We start from the raw sequence: 24,208 nt of genomic DNA on the forward strand, positions 1-24,208 counted from the left end.
TAAAGATCTCTATACAAATAAAAAGATCTTTAAGTGGATGAGAATTAAATTCATTTCTGTTCAATTGAAAATAGTCTCAGAATCCCGAGAAAAAAAATTTATTCCAGAATTTGACACTTGTTCAAAGCTATCATTCAGATTTGCAACTGTCATGAATGGATGCTAAAACCATTTGTTTTGTAATGGAGTGATGAGGCTGATTAACACTACACCTACAAATTGATCTTGGTTTCACTAAACGCATGTCACCAGACATATTTTTCGTGATGTGATGTAATAGAAAGTGTATAAATCAGTTTACAGGAAATAAAAGAGAGCAGCATTTTAAATGATACGTAAAAGAATGTAAAACTTTCCCAAGGACAAGCCATCCTGTTCCTTTAGCAAATAAATAGAACAAAAAAGGAAGAAAGGAGGATGATTAGATAATAGAAAGACTTAAGCAACAGAAACCCAAAGGCAATGTTTTGATCATGTTTGTATTTTAATTCTAAAAAGCACGTGTCAAAGGACACTTTTAAGACAATTTGGAAAAATTGAATATAAACTGCATAAAACATGATATTGAGTAGTCGTTAATTTTATTAGATGTGGTAATGTCCAGGTGATTTTACATATATAAAAAAATTCTTGTCAGAGTGGCTTAATGATAGCTGAAATGACATGATGTCCAGGATTTACATTAAAATACTCCAGGCAATTAAAAAGCAGAAATTTGTGTGGAGGATGTGGTAGGATTGGTGAGAGATTAATAAATGAAACAGGGTTACTAAAATATTGATAATTATTGAAATTGGGTGTTCAGCATATAGTCTTTCTATATATGTTTTTAAAATTCCATAATATATATTTCATATATCTTTTATATATCATATACATGATACATAGATAGATAGAGATATTTTCAAATAAAAGAACATAAACAATCCTTAGCAACTACAATAATTTTCAGATATTCAAGGAATTGTTGAAGTTTTACCACCCGTGGAACTTCTCTGAAGTAATATTTGAACAAAATTAAGCTTTGTAGTTAAAAAAAGTAGAACAAGGTAAGTTAGATAAAATAAAAGAAAAAATGTCATCCATGATTTTTAAATTTTTGGAGGGATGACAATTAGGGTTAGAGAAATACTGAATTAAAATGTGAATGTGATGATCAAAGAAATAAAAATATAATGCACAAGTTTCAAATGAATAGAAGTGTTCTTCAAATAGACTATAAAATAAAATAGAAATAAATGGAATAACAGAGAAAAAAAAATTTAACTGAATTGATCCTGATGGCAAACAGAGGAAACAATGTAAAACTTTAAATTATGATATGGAAACACAAAAATAAGAAAGCAGAAATGAGTATGCATATTTCACAAATCACAATAAAGACCAATAGGATGAGTTCACCAATTAAAAACAGAGAGTGTCCAATTGAAAAAAGAAAAAAAAAAACACAACCAATTTACAATATGCAGACCAAAAAAGAAACAACACAGATAATTTACAAATAATAATAGAAGAAAAACACACCGGAGCAACTCCCCAGTACCTACCAATTTTGGATAAGGGACACATAACTTGGAGCCATTTTAACTTAAAAAAAATAACTAATCTATTTTGTATTATGTGTGCTTTGAGAGGTAATAGCGTTGTTCAGTCATAACCCATCTGCATTTTTTTTCTTTCTCTGGTTCACTAAAAATTTAATTCTATGCATTTTGCTTAGGAGGGAGAAGCCACCACCAACTGTGCTTAGTCTGCCGTCTTGGAGTAGAAGTTCTTGAGTCCTTTATGAAGGTCATCTTATTTAATCCAAATAGCATTTTGAAGTATATATTAATATTACTTTCCAAATTTCCAGCACCTCTATTCTCTTCTCCTCCCATGCCCTCCCTTGCCCTCTATGTTTCTCCTCCTCCTCCTCCTCCTTCTGTTCCTTCTCTCCTCACTTCTTCTCCCCCTCCCTCTCTCATATTATAATTTTTAATTAAATTTTAAATGTTTCTCTCTTAATTTTAATTTTCAAAATTATTCAAAATCTTCTCTTTTCTCCCCTCTCCCTCTTTCTAATTTCTTATCATCACCAGATATCTACAAAATAGTTATCATTACCCCAATCTGTAGAAAAAACCCATAAACACAGCAGCCCAATAGTTTGACCAAAATCACATGGCTCTGTTTATTTTACAATACAGTCTGCCTCACGGGCTTCCTCTCCTCCCTCTTATGATGTTCTTTTGGGAAGGGGTTCTGCAATAACACTATAAAGGCAATCATTTCTCAAGTTGAACAAATCTTTCCTTTTCATTTGACATGTAAATCCAAGCTGGCAAATTGTGGCCCATAAAAAATGCTGCTCAACTTCTTTGAAATCGTAGAGAGCTTTTCCATATGTAAGGAAATCCAACAGCCTTCTCCTTGTTACTACTAACATTTTCTGTAAAAAACACTTCTTTAAAAGTAATAACAGGCAGTGCGTCCTAGAGTACAAAATTACACAGCACACTTCTTTCATATCTATTCCTTTTTCAAGGTGTTTTTTAGGAAATCATGAGATTGAGCATGAGCCTTAAGCATATTTTGGTTCAAGTTCTGTGTCTTTATAAAACATTATTTAAATGATCTTTCCCTTTTTACTCCTTGACTTCTCCTTTAATCTTTTAGTTTAAATGTCAGTTGGTCGTTATATGTTTTTAATATACACAAAGCCTGCTTCTTTCTCTGTAACCTACAAGAAATTTAAAATGTCATAAGTCATCCCCTAAGAAAGGCCCTCAATTTTTCAAATTCTTCTATAACTAACATTACCCAATGTTTAAAAATTAATATGCACATATGTCTTATTGCTTTAATAATAATAGTAATATTTATTAGGAACTTATTTTACATAAGACCCTTTGCTAAACACTTTACATATATTAATCAAATTTAATCTTCATGCTAATCCTGGTGATTATATTATCCTCCTCTTAAAAATGAGGAAATTGAGCAGACGGGTAACTAAGTTGCCTGAGGTTACCTTGTCATAACATAGAAGAGGCAGGCTTTGAATCTTGGCAGTCAGAATCAGATTATACTATATCTTAAGATTTACATTATCTTATTAAAATAAATCAGACCACTTAGTATATATCATTACCTTCCGATGTTATAATTACTCTTACAGTTAATTTAAGTATGATTTTTGGAGATATTTTTACATATAAAGAAAAACAATCATGCAAGTGTGTTTAAAAATTTGAATTAAAAGATATTCCCCAGACTAATGCTGTTTGGAATAAGTTTGTTAATGCTTTAGTTAAAAATTCTAATTATAAAACTGAAGCATCTAATATTAAGGTGAACAAACTAGAAAATAAAAAGCAATTACTTTGAAAAATTAAATATATAGAATGAACAGCATAGAAATTTTTTGCATCAAGACAAGAGGAAGATGGATTCCTATGATATGCCACAGAATCAAAACAAATGATTTCAGTTTGTTTGTTTTTATTGCTTAAAGTGAAAAATTCTGTCTTTTTTTGAGAGTTCAAATTAGAATTTAGTTATAAAGTATAAGAAAGCAGGATTCAGTTGCAGTGTAATTTACTGCGTTTTTTTTTTCCTGAAGAATGATTTTTTTCTTTATGTCAAACATCCAAGAAACTAGCAAAACTAAGTATTATAATATGAAGTCAAGGAGAGTAATATCCTTGATTAACCTGGAAATAAATTCTTACCTTAGAAATACATATCTGTAAGTGTTAATTCAATACTTGAAAAAAATGTTCAATAAAGGAAGTAATAAAGAATTATGAAATCAAAATCTCCTTTTAATATGTGGAATTTAAACACTAATTTGGCATTTTGAAATGAGCTAAAATAAATGATCCATTTTAATTCCACAACAAAAAGATATAACAAATAAAAAATTTGTTGACAGGTCAAAAGACTGCATTTGCCATTTGTACTAAATAGAAAAACTAATATTGATCATTTTCTAGGAAGACAATGGAAACATAATATTATTTTAGTGTTCTCCCTGCTTTTATGAATAATCAATGCATGACTAAGTTTGCACAGTTTCACAATTTAGGGGGGATATTAAGTTTCATAACACAAAATTAGAAAATTATGTGGCTATATTTTTATCATTTCAGAGTCATTTTTAATATCAGAGGTTAATTAAATTTGCTGTTCCAAACCATTAAGTATTATATCAATAATGTTCTTGGAAGTCAATCTTTTTTGGTTCCCAGAAGCATAATTTTGAAAGCCTAAAGCATGGAAAAAAGACAATAATCTTTGTCAAAAGCAGAGAGCATATTTGTTACTGGCATCTATATATTTGTACTTCAAAACTTTACAAAGAGAGGGCAAACCACGTCTATAGACCATAGAAATTAACCTCCAATGAATTATTGTCACCTCACCAAAGAAACAACTCTTCATTCAGGAGTAGTGCTTGATACAATTACTATAGTGAGGAATAAAATAGATAATGAATCTTCTCTGGTTTTTTATGCTAAATCTATATGAAATATCTGCATAAATATACAAAATGTAATTCATCACCTAAATTATTTGACTCCATAATATCAAATATATTGGTGTTCATAATCTTAGAAGAATTGAGAGTAAAACATTACTAATTTAAAATGAGATTGAGTCAGTATGAGCACTAAATTGGGAAAGTACTAGTTTTGGTCTTTCTAAATGCATGATAATATTGCTTGTTTGCTCCTTGTTTTTGTTCATTGTTCCTTAAATATATTAAAATATTTTAAGGCATATTATTGCATTTTTACTTTACATTCCCTAACAATAAGGTAAATGGATATACATAATTTATTTAATTTAGTATCCACTTTTACTGTATGGCTGTATGTGGCCATAATAAATTAACCATAACAAATTCATTAACAGCAATGTTTTTATCCAGGTACATAAATAAAGTCAAAGTTCTTTGATAAACAGAGATTTTAGAAAAGAGAATAAAGGTAATGACTTCTAAACAGAATAGCAACTAGGAACCTAGGATCATGGATGGCATCTTTGTCAATAACAGTATTTTCTTTACCAAACCAGGAAGAATTCCTATTATTTAGCCTTACCAGTTCATTAGAAACATATTCTGAATTCAAAGGAGAATATTTTTTAATAGCTTTATTGAGATAGAATTCATATACTATGGATGCACATATTTAAAGTGTACAATTCAATGGTTTTTAGTACATTCACAGATACATACAACCATTATCACCGTCAGTTTTAGGATATTTTCATCACTTCAAAAAGAAACCCCTTACCTTTTACCAGTCACCCTTCTGAACCCTTAATACCCCCTAAGCAATACCTTAAGCAGCCACAAAATTACATTCTGTCTCTATAGAATTCCCTCATTGAAACCTTGTTATGAATGAAATCGTATAGTGTGCCATCTTTTGTGACTGACTTCTTTCACTTTGCATAATGTTTTCAAGGTTTATCCATGTAGAATATATTCAGTACTTCATTCCTTTTTTTAAAACTTTTTATTTTATATTGGAGTATAGTTGATTAACAATGTTGTGATAGTTTCAAGTGTACAGCAAAGTGATTCAGTTATACATATACATTTATCTATTCTTTTTCAAATTCTTTTCCCATTTAAGTTGTTACACAATATTGAACAGAGTTCCATGTGTTATACAGTAAGTCCTTGTTGGTTATCCATTTTAAATATAGCAGTGTGTACATGTCAACCCCACACTCCCTAACTATCCCTTCCCGCCACGCGTCCCCCCTGGTAACCATAGTTTGTTCTTTACGTCTGTGAGTCTGTTTCTGTTTTGTAAATAAGTTCATTTGTATCATTTCTTTTTAGATTCCACATATAAGTGATATCATGTGATATTTCTCTTTCTCTGTCTGACTTACTTCACTCAGTATGACAATCTCTTAGACCCATCCATGTTGCTACAAATGGCGTTATTTCCTTCTTTTTAATGGCCGAGTAATATTCCATTGTATATGCGTACTGCATCATCTTTATCCATTCCTCTGTCGATGGACATTGAGGTTGCTTTCATGTCTTGGGTATTGTAAACAGTGCTGCAATGAACGTTGGGGTGTGTGTATCCTTTCAGACCTTTTTAATGGCCGAGTAATATTCCATTGTATATATGTATTGCATCATCTTTATCCATTCCTCTGTCGATGGACATTTAGGTTGCTTTCATGTCTTGGGTATTGTAAACAGTGTCGCAGTGAACATCGGGGTGTGTGTATCCTTTCAGACCATGTTTTTCTCTAGTTATATGCCCAGGAGTGGGATTGCAGGATCATATGGTAGCTCTATTTTTAGTTTTTTAAGGAACCTCCATACTGTTCTCCATAGTGGTTGGACCAATTTACATTCCCACCAACAGTGTAGGAGGGTTCCCTTCTCTCCACACCCTCTACAGCATTTGTTGTTTGTGGATTTTTTGATGATAGCCATTTTGACTGCTGTAAGGTAATATCTCATTGTAGTTTTGATTTGCATTTCCCTAATAATTAGTGATGTTGAACATATTTTCATATGCTTCTTGGTCATCTGTATGTCTTCCTTGGAGAAGTGTCTATTTAGGTCTTCTGCCCATTTTTTGATTAGGTTGTTTGTTTTGATGATATTAAGCTGCATGTGCTGTTTATAAATTTTGGAGACTAATCCCTTGTTGGTCACATCATTTGCAAATATTTTCTCCCATTTTGTGGGTTATCTTTTTGTTTTGTTTGCTGTGTAAAAGCGTTTTAATTTAACTAGGTCCCAGTTGTTTATTTTTGTTTTTGTTTCCATTACTCCAGGAGACGGATCAAAAAAGATATTGCTGTGATTTTTGTCAGAGTGTTCCGCCTATGTTCTCCTCTAAGAGCTTTATAGTGTCCGGTCTCACATTTAGGTCTTTAATCCATTTTGAGTTTATTTTCATGTAAGGTGTTAAAGAGTTTCTGTTTCCCCCAGTTCTGTGGAAGTCCTGCAATCAAATCCTGCTGTCCCTCAAAACCAAACTCTCTGGGGACTCCTCCTCCCGTTGCCAGACCCCCAGACTGGGAAGCCTGACGTGGGGTTCAGAACTTTCACTCCAGTGGGAGAACTTTTGTTGTACAATTGTTCTCCAGTCTGTGGGTTGCCCACCCAGCAGGTATGGGACTTGATTCTATTGTGATTGCGCCCCTCCTACCATCTCTCCCTGGCTTCCCCTTTGTCCTTGGATGTAGGGTGTCTCTTTTGGTAGGTTACAGCATTTCTTTGTCGATGGTTGTTCAGAGTTAGTTGTGATTCTGGTGTTCTTGTCCTTCTACTCTGCCATCTTGAGCTAATCCTCCTTCATTCCTTTATATGGCTGAGTAATATACCATTGTATGAATGGACCACATTTGTTTATCCTGTTGATGGATACTGTTGTTTTGTTTATCCTGTTGTTGTTACTCTGTTCATGGACATTGGGTTGTTTCCAAATTTGGGCTATTATGAATAATGCTGCTATAATCATTCATGTCCAAATTTTTGGGTGGACATATGTGTTCATTTCTCTTGGGTATATTCCTAGGGATAGAATTGCTAGATTGTATAACTCTGTGTTTATTCATATTAAGCACTGCCAGACTGTGTTCCAAATTGGCTGTACCATTTTACATTCCCGCTGGAAGTGTACGAGGGTTCCAATATCTCCACATCCTCGCTGACATTTTTTTTTGTTATCTGTTATGTTAGCCATTCCAGTGTGTGTGAAGTAGTGCCTCATGCTTTTGCTATGCATTTCCTTGATACCTAAGACACTGAGCATCTTTTCATGTGCTTATTAGTGATTTGTGTATCTTCCTCAGAGAAATGTCTATTCAGAATATTTTCCCATTTTTTCCAGTTTTATTGAGAAATAATTGACATATATCACTGTATAAGTTTAAGGCTTACAGCATGATGGTCTGATTTACGTATATTGTGAAATGATTACCACAATAGGTTCAGCCAACATCTATCTTCTCATATAGATACAATAAAAAGAGAGAAAAAAAGAAAAAAAGGGAAAAAAAATTCTCCTTATGGTGATAACTCTTAGGATTTACCCTCTTAACAACTTTTCCATATTATCGTACAGCAGCAATAGCTATAGTCGTGTTGTACATTACATTCCTAGTATAAGAATTACTTATAACTGGAAGTTTGTACCTTTTGACCACATTCCTCTAATCCCCCCTCCCCCCACTTCCCACTTTCCTCCTCTGGAACCACAAATCTGATCTCTTTTTCTATGAGCTTGCTTTGTTTGTTTTTAGATTCCACATACAAGTAAGATCATACAGTATTTGTCTTTCTCTGACTTATTTCACTTAGCATATGTCTTCAAAGTCCATCCATGTTGTTGCAAACGGTGATTTCTTCATTTTTTAGGGTTGAATAATATCCCATTATATACATATGTCTAAGTCTGGACTCTCATTTCTGTTTATACATCTATATGTCTATCCTTTGCCAGTGCTACACTGATTTGATATGCAGTAATTTTTAGTAAGATCTATAGTAAGATGCTTTGTACTAAGTTTTGAGAAATTGAGAAGTGTGAGAACTCTGACTTTGTTCTTCTTTTTTCAGGATTGTTTTGGCTATTCTAGGTCTCTTGCAATTTCATGTGAATTTTAGAGTCAGCTTGCTAATTTCTATAAAGAAGGAAGCTGGGATTCCTCATAGGGTTGATGTCAACTCTATAGATCAGCTTGGGGAATATTGCCTTCTTAACAATTTTAAGTTTTCCACTTCCTGAACATGGGATAGTTTTCCATTTATTTAAATATTGAAAAATCTTTTGCAATAATGTTTTATAGTTTTCAGAGCATAACTTTTGCACTTCGTTGGTTAGATTTAGTCATAAGTATTTTATATTTTGATGCTATGTGAATTGAATTGTTTTCTAAATTTCATGTTGGATTGGTCTTTGTGAATGTATAGAAATACAATTGATTTTTGTGTATTGATCTTATATCTTACAATCTTGCTGAACTAATGTATTAGTTTTAATAATTTTTAGAGGATTTCATAGGACTTTCAATTGTCAACCTCAAAAGTAAAATAACCAGTTATTTTACTAGCAAAGTGAGTTTATTTGGGAATAGCAGAGGATTGCTGTTTGGAACAGGCAAGCTATGGTAGTGAAACATGGGCAAGTCCAAAGAGACAAGGAGGTCAGCTTTTAATAAGTTTTTGGAGGAAATTGGGGAGGTTTGTTCTGAATACAAGTTCAGTGGAGAAGAAAGGAGCTCCAGGTTGTGGAGGTTTATTATTGGCTACAAGCAGTGGTTAGTGCATTGCTGCTGGGACAGGGAGGAATCCTCCTTCCTTTTCTTAAAAGCAGGAGATGAAATTCCTATGTGATAAATGTCCTCCCTTGTACCAGAAGAAAAATAACATTCTTTTTTTTCTAATTTTTAAATTTATTTTTTAATTGAAGTATAGTTGATTTATAATGTTATGTTAATATCTGCTGTATAGCAAAGTGATTCAGTTATATCATCATTGATAAGTAGTTGATACTGAGAGAATTTCATACAAAAACTGACCGTGTCAAAATAAGTCTTGCCTTCCTTCTTCCTGCTGGTTATGTAGGCTGCAACAAGCGTTCGGTGAGTGAGAGCTCTCCCTTCAGGGCTTCCTGACTCCATTTTAAATGAGATTTTTTCTTTCTTTATTTTCACACTATATATAAGATCATGTCATCTGTGAAGAGAGATAGTTTTACTTCTTCTTTTCCAATCTGGATGTCTTTTATTTGCTTTTTTTGCCTAATTGCCCAGGCTAGAACTTCCAGTACAATGTTGAATAGAAGTGACAAGAGCAGACATCATTGCTTTCTCTTGATCTTAGGAGGAAAGCATCCAGTCTTCACCATTAAGTATGATGCCAGCTGTGTGGGGTTTTTTTTGTAAATACTCTTTATCGGGTTGAAAAGTTTCCCTTCTATTCCTAGTTTATTGAGTGTATTTATCACGAAAGGCTGTTGGATATTGTCAAATGCTTTTTCTAGATCAATTGAAATGATGATGAGATTTTTGGGTTTCTTTATTCTGTTGATATAAAGTATTATATTACTACATAAATCCCACTTGGTGTAAAAGTTCACTTCATGTAAAATTCCTTTTACATGGGGCTGGATTAGATTTGCTAGTATTTTGTTGAAGATTTTGCAAGAGTCAATAAATATTTCTAATTTTTACCTTTTATTTTTCATTCCTAGTCATCTTCTGACTGAGCAAAAGTGCCCATTATTCTCTTATAATATTAAAATACTCTATTTATTGTCCCTGCCTACATTTTTCTGCATCAGTTCTTTTCTTGCTAAAAAGTAAATCTCATGCATGTGGTTTAAAATAGTTAAATAGCAGTCCAAGACATAGCTTCTCCCAACTCGAATAAAATGCCCATGGCATTTCAGAAATAAGATAAAATTCATGGCAAAAAAAGAAAAAAAAAATGTTCTCACAGAAACCCATCTTGGCTTGGGCAGATATTTCTATTTAGCAGACATAGTGGTAATTTAAATTAAATATATCTTTCAAATATGATGCAAATGCCATTATCATGAAAGATGGTGAAGTTCTGTTTCCAGCACCTCTTGATTACTAGCTCTAATAGACAATGCCTGTGTCAACCTGAAAACTTGACAGCAATCTTTCTATTCTACCAATAATCCTTTTATGGTAGCCAAAATATATTCTTTTATCCTAGTTGGTAACACCTCTTCCAAAAGCATCTGAAAATTATAATTCATGACAAATAATGTCAGTCAGTAAGAAAAAAATCAGTGTCATACTAAGGTTGCAAAGAGTTAAGCCAAATAGTAAATTGCTGATGGCATGGATGACAAACAGAAGGGTTCTAGTTGTAATGTATGGTTCTAGTTCTTATTTCTTAATTTGGTTCAGTTTGTCATATAAAGAAAAAGTAGGTTGTATAATATTAAAATAAACCAGGAAAAATGCACTAGATGAATGAATGTCTGATAGATGATGGAAATCCATGTGTGTGTGCAAACAGACTGTTCCCTGGCTACAGTTATTCAGTTGTTGAGCTGAAATGGCTTATGGTCATATTTTCAAAAATTGCAGAAAAATTAATAATGTTCCTAATGGATAAAGTATTTTCCCCAAAATAAAATATGAAAGGAATATATATAGTATCAGTTAAGAAGAATCACAGAATCAGTAATATAAATGAGTAGCATATTTAATTTTTAGAAATTAAAACCAAACTTGATTATTTTTGAATATTAAAAAAAAGGTTCAACTTCACCAATACAAGTACAAGCAAACATAACTATCAAAATACATCAAACTGGAAAATACATAAAAATTAAATTCTCATTTTCATTGACTGTACTGTGATACATGCACTTATATTGATAAAGAATTTAAATTAAATTATCCATTTTGGAGTGCAAATGAAAAAAAAATTTAAAGAGATATTAAAATATTTAGATATTTAATTTGTGGAATTTGAAAGAGAAAGAGCAAGATGAATAAAATACTAGAAAAAAAGTTACAATAAATGATAAAAATAATTATACCTAGGTGGTTGAATTATGTGTAATTTGATGCTGTTCTTTAAACTTTGTTGTCTAATACTAAATATGTTTTCATTTCTTTTAAGTGAGGATTATGTTGTATTGCTGGCAAAAATAATAAAAGGAAAACCTTATTTAGATAAATCCTTGTGAACTTTTTTTTTGAACATCTTTATTGGAGTATAATTGATTTACAATGTTGTGTTAGTTTCTGCTTTGTAACAAAGTGAATCAGCTGTACATGTACATATATCCCCATATCTCCTCCCTCTTGCGTCGCCCTCCCACCCTCCCTATCCCACCCCTCTAGGTGGCCACAAATCACCGAGCTGATCTCCCTGTGCTATGTGGCTGCTTCCCACTAGCTACCTGTTTTACATTTGGTAGTGTATATATGTCCAGTGAAAGTCTAAATAAAATTTCCTTCACTGATCCTCCAAGAAAGGGTAAATATTAGTCTGATGTTACACTTCTCTGTAGCCCTAAATGCAAAAGAAATGTCAACAGAACTCTGGAAATGCAAAGTTAATGACAAAAAAATAGTTTAACCTAGTGAAGGTACTGTTTGTGTATATGAGAGATGATTTTACCTAGAAGTTAAGTTTGTGGGTAAAAGGAATCAGAATATGCCACTCCAAGATATGTCATTTGGCTTAAGGATTATTTTGAGCTGAAGGCAATTGAGAAACAGCAGATACCTTTTCCCTTTTCTGCCTACAGGCAGGGTATAAATTTCCCTTTATGAAGATGTTCCCCCTCTCCTCTCCCATACCTGGAGGAGAAAAACAAAAAAACAAAAAAAACTTAGCACTGGAGATAAAAAGTCAGCACTAAGTTGGGTCTGCACAAACAAACCTTAATAACATAACCCGTATCTTCCATTAGTTTCCCCCATATATTTACCTCCCTACAATTTACCACCCCTGGAAGCCCAAACCCTTTTTCCTTTGTCTTGTCACTTCACAAATTCATTGTCCTTTGTTAAGATGGTATATAAGCCCTATATTCTAGCCAACCCTTTCAGTTATTCATCACTTAGTTCCTGCAGGGGTATGCATGTTGAATGTGTAAATAAAAATAAACTCTGCTTTTCCTCCTTTTTTCTTGTCTTTTGATTCATGAACCCCAGTCACCAAACCTAAGAGTCAAGGAAGAGATTTTTTTTTTCTCTCCTACATAGGTTTTGACTCAGACCAGACCTGTATTCAAATTCCAAACCTACCTCTTATTGGCAGTGTGACCTTGGGAAAGTTACATAATCTGTTTACATTCAGTCCCTATCTGAAAATCAATATTATAATAATACCTCAAAGCATTGTTGATAGGATTAATAGAGATAATGTTTTCAGCACAGTACTTATTACATAAGTAGGTATTTAATTTTAACATTTATTATTTTGTTTAAAAGCAATAGAAAACCATTCTTCTGTATTAATGACTTGTCCTTTAACAAAAATTGAAGTTGTCCTCAAGCAGGTTGAAAAGTTAATGTTAGATCCTAAGAGTGAGAAAATTGCATTATATAACAGCAGTATTACTACTTGAAACCAATTTTTAGGTCATTGAAATTAATAATTAATTACCTTTTGAAAAAATGGTTATAATATCTGAAGTAGAAAATGTTCTTGTAAGATGTTTCAAATATTCAAAAACAATATTGCAGACATCATTAGGTTGCTTAGAAAACATCAGTTTCACCTTTTCACTTCTTAAATGACTTAGTATACATAGTCACATCTAAAGAAGAATCTTGATTAGTTCAAGTCAATCCATAGATGTTTCATTTTCTCATCAACTGTTATTGAATCAGGAGCAGGCAGGTGACATAATCTGGCTCAATTAGAGGAAAAGGAAGGTTTTTCATTTCAAGTTTGGGAAAGTGGTTTCCCCCATCTCCCTATAAGGTGAATAAGGAAGCATCCAACCCCGGGAGTTAACTGCTCCCAGTTGCCAATATTGAGGATTCAGAGCAGAGATGAAACAAACATTTTTCCTTGATATCATCAAGCTGCTATTGTACATGGAGTTTAAAACACCTCTTGACTTCCTGGTATGTGAGATGCTCCTTGTTTAAGCCAGTTTGAGGAGAGGTTTTCTCTTAAACGTATATGTAATGATAAATATTTTATAACAGAAAATGGTTCTTAAAACTCAGATAAGTTATTAAACATTTTGTGGAAAAAAATACATTCAGGGACTTCTCTGGTGGTCCAGTGGTTAAGACTTCGCCTTCCAATGCAGGGGGTGCAGGTTCAATCCCTGGTCAGAGAGATAGGATCCCACATGCCTCGCAGCCAAAACACCAAAACATAAAACAGAAGAAATATTGTAACAAATTCAATAAAGACTTTAAAAATGATCCACATCAAAAAAATCTTTAAAAAAATACATTCAGTAGAAAGCATTGCTCATATTTGATTAATAAAACTCAGAATATTTTAAAAATTGTTATCTTTATAGAAAAATTAACACCAGATTTATAGATTATTTCAAATTTTAAAGGAACAAATATTATCCATGTTACATAGACTCACCTAAAATATAGTCAAAGAAGGATAATTTCCCAAATGATTTGTCAAAATATCAGTACCCTAAAGCACACACCTGTCCAATATAGTTAGTTACCCCAAATCTGGTCTAGCCTCATTTATGAATAAAAGGCTAAGATGATCCAAATAAGATGATAATATACTGAATACTGAATCATATTAAAAGTGAGCAAGTAGAGTATATTCTAGATATGAAAATATGGTTGAGTAATATCTTCAGCCTCTAAGGGGAGCTCAGGCACCTTTCCAACCTCATCCCAGCTATAAGCATAAGAAATAGGAGGACAATAATGAGACTAATAAAATACAGGGTTGTGGTTTTAGATGATGGTGCTAGGACAAAAAAACCAAAACACATTTTGGGTCACTTTTGAAAAATATAGCTTCTCAAGCCCTGCCTGTGAAAATACCAATTCAGTAAGTCTGGCAAAAGGACAAGTTATGTGCATCTTTAATAAGCAAACTAGGAAATTCTGATGAAGATTCACTGTGTTAGATAAATTGTTGGTTAGATGACAAAAGAGACAAAAATCTCTAAAAAGTGAACTTTTCCCTTTTTTTTTTTTTCTCTTTCTCTGGCAGTGGGGTAGAATTTATTAATAAACAGATGGAAAAATGGTGAGAGTATTATATAGGAAATAAATGGTACTATATAGGAAATAAATGGTACTATCTAGATTTACATTGAGCAACATCTGAATGAAGCTTTCACAGACCCAATTTCATAAAGAAAGAGAGAGGCAGAGACAGAGAGACACAGAGAGGTACTAAAGATGATTCAAATTCTCAACCTGAAATGTCAATAGTTCTTAATGACAGAGGGAACATTATGGTCATTTGGCTAAAAACCCTCACAGTTTGGTGCAGGAAAAAATATTGCTTGAGGTTAGAAGAGATGAATTCAGAAATTCTGGTAACAAAAGAATCAGCCTAAAGATAGATTTAGATCTTTCAGTTAAAAGCTGCAAGAGACTGTGTTAGGTCTACCTATGATAGGGGAGAAAAAATATATCAAAGTTTTGAAAATTCAACTTGACCTGCTGGAAAGGAAAGAAGAATAGAGAGAAATAAAAATAAAATATTCAGGGAAATAGGGTCAGAGCCACCTAGAGCAGAGAAAGAGTTGCTTGAAAGAAATGTTTCAAGCTGACATTGGTATGCCAAAGGTTATTCAGTGCCAGAATTAAATTAAGATAAAAGGCAAAGTTTTATGGTGGATGACATGGAAAATAATTATTTAATTTTCATTACCTCTCAGGCCCCCAGACTTAGTAAGTAAGGAAAATAGTACTTTTGCTTTGGGAATCTATTGAGTTTCTCTAACAGGGATATGTGGGAACAATTCCCCTGCCAGGATCCTAAACAATTTCATAACAAAGACAGTGTCATACAGGGTATTTGGGGTAGAAAAATACAGAGAGAAAAGTAGGAGATTGACAAAGTGGGAAATGAACAAGCCATGAATCTTAGAGAGCTGTCTGTTACAAATGTTGTTAACCTGCTCATGAAAGAGTATGGATACAGACTCATTCAATTAGGCATTGATGGTGTTTACGCATAGTTGATTGACACTCAGTCCATCATAAAACCCGGATGAAGAGAAAACTACCTGGTGATTGGCAGGTACAGCACTGTAAATTTCCTAATTTTACAGAAGAGTTTGACAGAATGAGGGATGCCCCATTCAGATTCCCCTTCAATGAATGATTCACTGTCCAGCTGTGAGGAATATGGTTACCTCACAGCCTCCAGCTGTTAGCTTCTTCTAATTCACACCAGCATTCAAGCCAAAGTCACATTCTTTTTAGAGTGAGCCTTAGCCAGTGACTGAGCAAGATGGTAAAGCCCAGGCTTAGCCATTTCTGCCAAAGTTGAGACTCCTCTATCTACTAGTATTTGTTTCAGGGTTCTGACATTATTATCCAATGGCTTTTTTTTTTTTTGCCTAATCTTGCTTTCTCCCTTTTATTTCACAGGTATTACTCCCCAGTAAACATATTGAACTCTTAATGCCATCTTAGCATCTGTTTCCCGGAGAACCCAAGGAGGACAAGGGATATCAGATGAAACTAGAATAAAGGTTTGTTGTTATTTTATGTTTTGTTTTAGTGGGAAGTGACATTTTTTGCACTCTTATTCTACTCTACTGCTCCAGAATATAAGAAATACTGTACTAATTAAATGCATTAGAGGAAATTTATCGAACATGCATCTTAGTTTTGGGGTAGTAGACTCTAAGCAACTGTTCCATTTTCCTTTGCAGCCCTTATCTGTATCTGATATTATTTATTTTTATTACCAGTCTATCCCACTAGAAGGTAAAAATCTATGTAGCCTTTTTTAAAAATCACCTCAGTATCCCCAGTGCTTCAACATTACCTATTACATAGTAGACATACAAGCTATGTTTTATAATGAATGAGTGAATGAATGAGTGATTTGGCTGATGAACAGCCTAACCAGATTTCTGTCTCTTACCACAATATAGCAGCAAATCTCAAAAATTTACTGTAATATAAAGGATTAATAAAGCAAGAAATACTTTAAAATGCAGTATTATGTAAATCAATAATATAAATGGACAAGCACAATTACATTAGAAGGCCTAATGTAGTAATCAAATGTTTACATTTCAATTTAGAATCACTATGGTTTTGAAAATTGTTTACTGTGTTGTATTGACAAATATGTTAGCATTGTTGACGTGATATTTAGGAAGAGTAAAATAATTTTGGAAAAATTCCAAACAAAGCAACTCTCAGTCAAGGCAGCATTACTCTTGCAAAGTTCTGCATGTAATAAAACTATGCAAAAATAGTTTGTGTTTATATATGTTGAACAGAGTTAAGTTCTGTGCTCACATAATTTTAAACAGATTTTATATATTTAAAATGTTTTTGTAAATTGTATAACCTATGCAAATGTTAATTGTTTAAAATCAATGTCATGGAGGTATAGTTTACATAGAATAAAATGCATCAATTTTTTTAACTGTCCATTTCATTAGATGTGGACAAATGTGTACACCTGTGTAACTACCACCACAATCAAGATACAGCACGTTTCCATCACTCTAAAGAATTCTCTTGCGCCCCTTCCCTGCCAACCATCCCTCAACCCTAGGGTCCCAGGCAATAATTGATTTGCTGTCTGTCAGTATATATTAGATTTTTATTTTCTAGGGATTCAAATGAATCAAATATAAACATATTAAAAAGTAAAATGAATGTCTTGGAGGCTATCCAAAAATCTCATGGAATACAGGAGAATCCCTCATTCTATAAATCATGATGAACACTGCAGGATATAATATGAAGGAATTAAGATTCAGTACTGGAAATATAACTACCCTAAGTATTATAGACAGCAAGGAATTTAATATAGGGAATTAAGAGTTTACAAAATTATTGGAAAGGTTGAAGAAACAAGTTCTAGCCTGGACCCATTGAAATATTTCCTAGAAAAATCGATAATTTCCTGCTATAACATTCCTATTTCTAAGACTGCCACTGGAGCTATGCTGGCCTAGGTCTGGGAACAACAGCATGGCCACAGCAGACCCCAGGCAAAGAAGACTGGAGTGTGGATACCCAAAGCTGTTATTCAGGAATCAGATCATATGAAGAAGCCAGAGTTACTGTCCTTGTTTCTTAACAAACAGAAAGCTGCTTAACAGAAAATAGTATCGGATGCAGAAAAATGACAACTTCCTTAAACAGCAGCAAATGGCAGTAGCCACAGGAAGATGTCATTCATCTTATGTCTATCTTGTCTACCTTCCAAATCTGTAGCAAGACTATTTCATTGGATTAACCTAAATAAAAATATCCAAACCTATCTGCAAGGAAATCTTTGGATTTAATCCTTCCAACTCCTGCTATACTGGGAGAGGGCCAACAGTGGGAGAGAGAGGTACAGTGAGTGGGAATGGGAATGGATGTTAATTGACAATGGACAATATGCAGCAAATCTAACATCCCTGGCCCTCCCATTAAATGTGAGTTACAGTGGCCCAATCTTATTGTGAAGCCAAGAATGCCCCTGCAAACGTCCAAAATTCCCTCTAGTTAAAGGTACCACCACTGTTGACTACCACTGATTTAGAGTGTTATCTGCTATGGTACTTAAATTTGAGTATAAGATTTGCTTGAATTTTCTTAGTATTATATACATTAGGCTGGTGATATAGTTTGCCTTCTTGATACTCTGAAACAGCAAAAGTGGGGCACATGAAAGACTTGGGTTTGGGAGAAATGAAATTTCCAATGTGCTAAAGAAAGTAAATCATATTGTGATTCATGTTTCAGCTGATGAAAAGGAAATCAGGACCACAACTAGGAATCTCAATGGTTCCTGGCTCAAAATCAGCAAAATAAGGACAACCTTGGGGAGGAAAAATTTTTGTACTTATTTTAGGGACTTTATATTCTCCTAAGAAAAATGAATGGAAGAAAGAGTCTTCAATCTGCTCAGATTTCTTTGGTGGGATAAAGGGAAAGCCAGAAAATTCATACTGTTAGGTCAAAAAGTGTTGACTTATTTAGTCCTTGAATATTAACTAAAACTTAAAATTTTAGCTGATGTACATTAAAGATATGAGTTTTTCTTTCCTTTCTTTTTCCCTATGATAATATTTACAAAAACTTACGTTGGTTGAGTTGCCAGAATCCCAGGGAGAGGAACTGTCACATGAGAAACTAGTGCAGATGGGAAAAGTGAAATTGAGTAAAGAGACAACTTACCCCACTAATATTGCCAAAAGCAGTTGCCAGAATTTTTTTTTTCTATTCTTAAAGATGAATTAAAAGTTTTCTAGCAGTAAATATGCAAAGGGAAGAGTTTTCAAACCAACTGGCTTTGAATTTTGGAAGTTTAATAAAGCCCCACGTGTTCCGCCAATACTAAGGTAAGGTCTCTTTCTTTCATATCTGATGGCCACTCCCCAAATAGCTCTTTGGAGAGCTCTATAATTTCAGACTTACATAATGTAAATATTGTACACTTTAATAATTTGTTTTTAAAATTCCCAATATGTTTAATGTTTAATATTTATGTAATTTATTTTAGGAATTAGTATTAACATGTCTTAAAATTTAAAGGAAGGGCTATTATAAGGATGTCATCTAACCCAGTCTATTTACAGGGAATATATAGGACCGAAAAATTATTAAATGGTTTTTCAAAGACATAGGACATAGTAGTGATAGAATTAAAAGCAGAATCTATCATTTTTCCCTTTGCATTGTAAAGTATTTCACCTACACGACCAGTTGTCCAAATATAAAGACTCAGAACCTTCCAGCTTGTGATACTAGCTTATTAGTTCTGTAAGATTTTTCTAATGGGGGTATATTTATAACTTTTTGGTGAGCACATATAAAGAATAACTTCATATATATACATATATATATACACACTATATTAATTTTTTGGTTTTATAAACATGAAAACATATACATTTAAAATAAAAGTCTTCTGAAGTCCTATCCCTTTATAGCAAAGGTGATAATATAATAATTATTTTTAATTTTTTTTTAAATCAAAAGTTACATATTTTATAAAAAGAGAGAACTTAATTAAAGCAACGTAAATCAACTCTGGCTAATTTAAACAGAAAATGGCTTCAATAAAGGATATTGGATGGCACATAGAATTTTGCTAAGAGAGCTGAAGAACCAGAACTGAAGGCTACACAGCTACAAAAGTTGTCAGAAGTTACATGACAGAACGATCCATGAAGATATTGTTGCTCCTCTATTGAAGATTAGATATAGTGCAACTGATAGAGTCAGCCTGAAGTACCTGAAACCTCGTTGCAAAGGAACCTGAGAGAGTATATGTCCTCCACACTGAAAAATGGACTTATGTAGCAGGGAATTCCTGAAATATTGAAAGTAGGTCTGGCTTTCCCATGGAAATGGTAGTTTGAAATGGAGATAATAATTTATCTCCTTACTAGAGAGTGGATGGAGAAACCATGAGGGTATTAGTGGACTCACAAAAGCTGACTTGTATAGAAAGTTCTAGAGAGGGAACAAAATGCACTATGGACTCTTGAGAGGGACAGATGAAAACATGGCACTCAAATCTCATGGTAGATTCAGAAAAGCCTTCTGAAAAACAGAGTATCTTGAAGGTTAAAAATACCTACATATTTTCTTGGTATACCTAAGTTACAATGTTAGTAAATAAAAGAAGTCAGACCAACATAAAAAGCAAGTTACAGATTTAACAATCTGTTGATCTGTATGATAATAATAGGAACAACAGAGACAAATGGGACATTATATAAAGACATAATTTTTGTACTCCTTACATTTTCAGAGAGATAGCCAAAAGAGACTGCAGGGGGAAAGCCAAAGAGGCAGCCAAAGTGAGAAAGACCCTGTTATTTCCTTCCAGTCGTATGAAAAGAAACCATCCAAAAAAAAAAAAAAAACCAACAGCAACAACAAAAGATCATTTTGTCCCAATAGATAACCATGTTTACCCCTCATGCTAATACTGGGTCTTCAGAAAATAGAGCCCTCATTAGAAATTGACCTTGAAATTGAACTTTGAAGAGGACAGGAGTGAATAAGAATGGAGAGATAGATGTGTTTATCCCAGTATTTCTTAAGTGAAATATGTATAAGATGTACATAAACTAAGGTAATTTAATGAGGACCTTTCAGGAGGAGTGCAAGCTCCACTGCCTTTTCTTATATAGTTACTGCTCAATGCACATTTTAAATAATTATGTGCTTAGAAGCATGTTACTAGTTTCTATATTTTAAGATGCCTGAAAATACATATTAACAAATGTATATCTTTTGTGCACAATAAAATTGCAATACTGACCAAAACAAAGCAAATATCTAGTAAAATATAACATTTGCTCAATACTTAGTAATCATAAAAATATCATATGGGATTCCAGAATGGATATTTTTAATGCAATTAAAACTGGTTAGCTAAAGAATAATTTTGGAAGCAGATGTGAATTTGAAATTAGGTAGAGATTTGAATCGATAAAGGCACACTTCTGGAGTTAAATTAACTATGAGAAAATCTGAATATTGAATATAGATGAATGTAAAAAGTTTTCTTAGGAAATAAACGTATAATTTACAGAGTGGAAAAATAAAATTAGGTAAGAAAATATGTCTAAAAACAATTTTAGATTTTATACTTAAACTAGAAAGTTTAAAAAGTAATTAAATACAGTGAAGTTGTAGAAGCATTTTTTTTCCTAGTATTTTCACAGGTAGTCTTGTATAGTTGATTACCAAGCAGAAGTGAACACAGGTATGTCCTTATTCCAAAGACTGAAAGTAACTTCAATAATTTAATCAAAGTGTCCACTCAGAATTTATATAAAGGTGTTCAATGAGCTTTAGATTCTATTATAGCAAAAATTATGTAAGATGAAAAAACAAGGAGGTTACATCATTGTAGAAGAGACAGTGACATCATTCACAAAGGAAACACAGGAGGTTAAAAGTATACCAAGAAAATGGGTTACAATTGATTTAGAAATTTCAGATAAGAAAAGAGTAAGAAAATGTGTGTTTATATTTAGTCAAAACACTACTGGAGAAAAAAATAAACAATACAGATGAGGCCTTCTTTTTTTTCATTTGTGAAACTTGATAAAAACAAAACAACCCTGAGGAAAACAAAAGAAGATACTGAGGGGCTTCCCTGGTGGCGCAGTGGTTAAGAATCTGCCTCCCAATGCAGGGGACGCGGGTTCGAGCCCTGGTCTGGGAAGATCCCACATGCCACGGAGCAACTAAGCCCGTGCACCACAACTACTGAGCCTGCGTGTCTGGAGCCTGTGCTCCGCAACGGGAGAGGCCGCGACAGTGAGAGGCCTGCGCACCGCGATGAAGAGTGGCCCCCGCTTGCCACAACTAGAGAAAGCCCTCGCACAGAAACGAAGACCCAACACAGCCATAAATAAATAAATAAATAAATTTAAAAAAAAAAAAAAGAAGATACTGAATAGGAAATGATCTGAAGCAAATCTTTAAAATTGAAAATGGAAGATAGTTCCCCAATTGATATTAACTAGAAAAAGGACAAACAAATTTATTGGAAAAAATGAATAAGGAATATACAATTAACAGAAAATAATATGAACTTCCAATAAAAAATATGAAAATATTGAATATTTACCAATTCAAAATTTATCAAAGTCAGGTAAATTACACCAACATTAAAATGTAACTACTTGCCCATCAGAGAGGCAAAGATAACTAGTGGAAGAAGTTCTAACACATTAGGGCCTTGTGGGAGGGCAATTTGTCAGCATCAGTCAGAATATAAAGAGCACATACTACTCTTAAATACAGAAATTCCAATAATTATCCCTTTTTCTTTATTACAGTTACTTAATAATTACTGATCTCTTACCCAGAAAATATTATTTCTTTAAGATTTATATATTAAAGGATGAAAATTGAGAGATCTTTATATGTGATCAATTCCACAGGATTAAAAAAACATAATTCCACTATTACTAAAAAAAGCTTTTATAAAGGGCAATATTTCCAGTTCTTATCAATTTTAATTTAGTATGGTTTTATTTCTAATAGTGTAATATTTATATACTTTTACACAAAAGTGTTTTTAAATAACAAAATCCAAAATAGGTTAAGTGACACATAGATGTTTGAGGGGCTTGAATTTTAAAAATAAAACAAAAATAAATTTGAATATTGAAATTTAAAATAATGGATGATTAGCAAATAAAAACAAAATGTTACATACATGTGTAATTAGAATATAACCCTTAATTAAGATTTGGTATCATAATAAAATTTTTAAAAATATTACATAATATTATAAAATAAAGAGCTGTAAACTGACATTCTGAATTTAGACTTGTGTACATAATTTCTCAGCATTATCCTATATGTGGGAAACTGAGGAAAACTGAAGTCAGAGATTTAGATTACTCAGCAGAAACATTTTTGATGTGTTCTTTTTTGTTGCTTTCCATAGATATAAGACAATAGTTGCATTCAGTTAACTAAGTTAAGCGAAGGTGAGTTTGACTGTGTGTCAAAAACATAAAAAAATTTTTTTTGAATGTCAAATGGTCTTTCATTTCTCCTCCTTGAGATTCATGTCTCTATTCTTTCTCTATCTTTCATGTCTACTGTTCTTTCAACCCCTTTGGAGTAGAGCCAGACACGGCATCTACAGTGTGAATATGCCTGCTATATTGCTGTTTGATCTTCTTCCCTTGATGTGTCAGTTTCTTTGTGGGCTGCCTACTTGTCAAACCATTTTTATTCTTCAAAACTTTATACATAATTTTAAAATAAGCTGTGCAGATCTCAGGGCACTTGATGAATTTTTCACAAGTTAATCACACTTACATAGCATAAACACTGCTGCTTATGTGTTTAACACTGTAAGGACAAGCATGTATTTACTCAACTGCAACCAATTAGATACAAATACTCAAACTGTAGGTTAAAGAAAGGTGTTTGTGCTTCTCTTTGAATTAGTAAAATAAGTAGATTTAGGAAGCTAGCTCAACAAAATGCATCCAGTATTTGTAAGCATCAAAATGGAGGATGTATTTTTCGCTAAAAGAGCAAATCAATGCACATTATTTAATGATTATTACACTAAGATATAAAAATCTTAATTCTCATGTTATCCAACAGTTGGGTAGTCGTGATTCTTTTTTACCTAGGAGAAAATGTATTCCTCATCCTTATTTAAGTCTCTTCCTATTAAAAGGAAGATACTCTCTAGTCAGGTACATTTTATAAAACTTGGCACTCATCACATGGGAAAAAAATGTCCTTTATCTCTGTGCCTCATACAACCTTAGACATGAAATAATTGTCAAGAAAAGCAATACCTGTTGTGTTATGGAGCTTAAGTCATTCACCTCAAAGTTTCTGTAGGTTACAATGAAAACATACTAATCTATGGGAAGAAATCCATTTTAAAAATTGTACTCAGCAGATTATTAATAATGTTACTCTTGAGAAACTACTTAGGGAATGACAAGGCCATCCTAGTATTAAAAAAAATTCTACAAGGTGGACCAAAATCTATCTTTACCAAGCCCAGAAAAGGTCAGACAAAAGAGAATTTAAGTAA

General features: G+C 32.9%; 1 long non-coding RNA gene across 1 annotated transcript in view; it reads left to right on the plus strand.

Annotated features, from left to right (window-relative positions):
* LOC137761190 (uncharacterized) overlaps window positions 1–24,208 on the plus strand; it is a 111,003-nt gene that overhangs the window by 27,226 nt on the left and 59,569 nt on the right. The window contains exon 2 of the long non-coding RNA XR_011073403.1: window positions 16,078–16,181. This is a non-coding gene — a long non-coding RNA (uncharacterized lncRNA). The remainder of the gene's footprint in view (window positions 1–16,077; window positions 16,182–24,208) is intronic.

Source organism: Eschrichtius robustus, chromosome 3, assembly GCF_028021215.1.
Source record: "Eschrichtius robustus isolate mEscRob2 chromosome 3, mEscRob2.pri, whole genome shotgun sequence".
Taxonomy (NCBI): Eukaryota; Metazoa; Chordata; class Mammalia; order Artiodactyla; family Eschrichtiidae; genus Eschrichtius; species Eschrichtius robustus.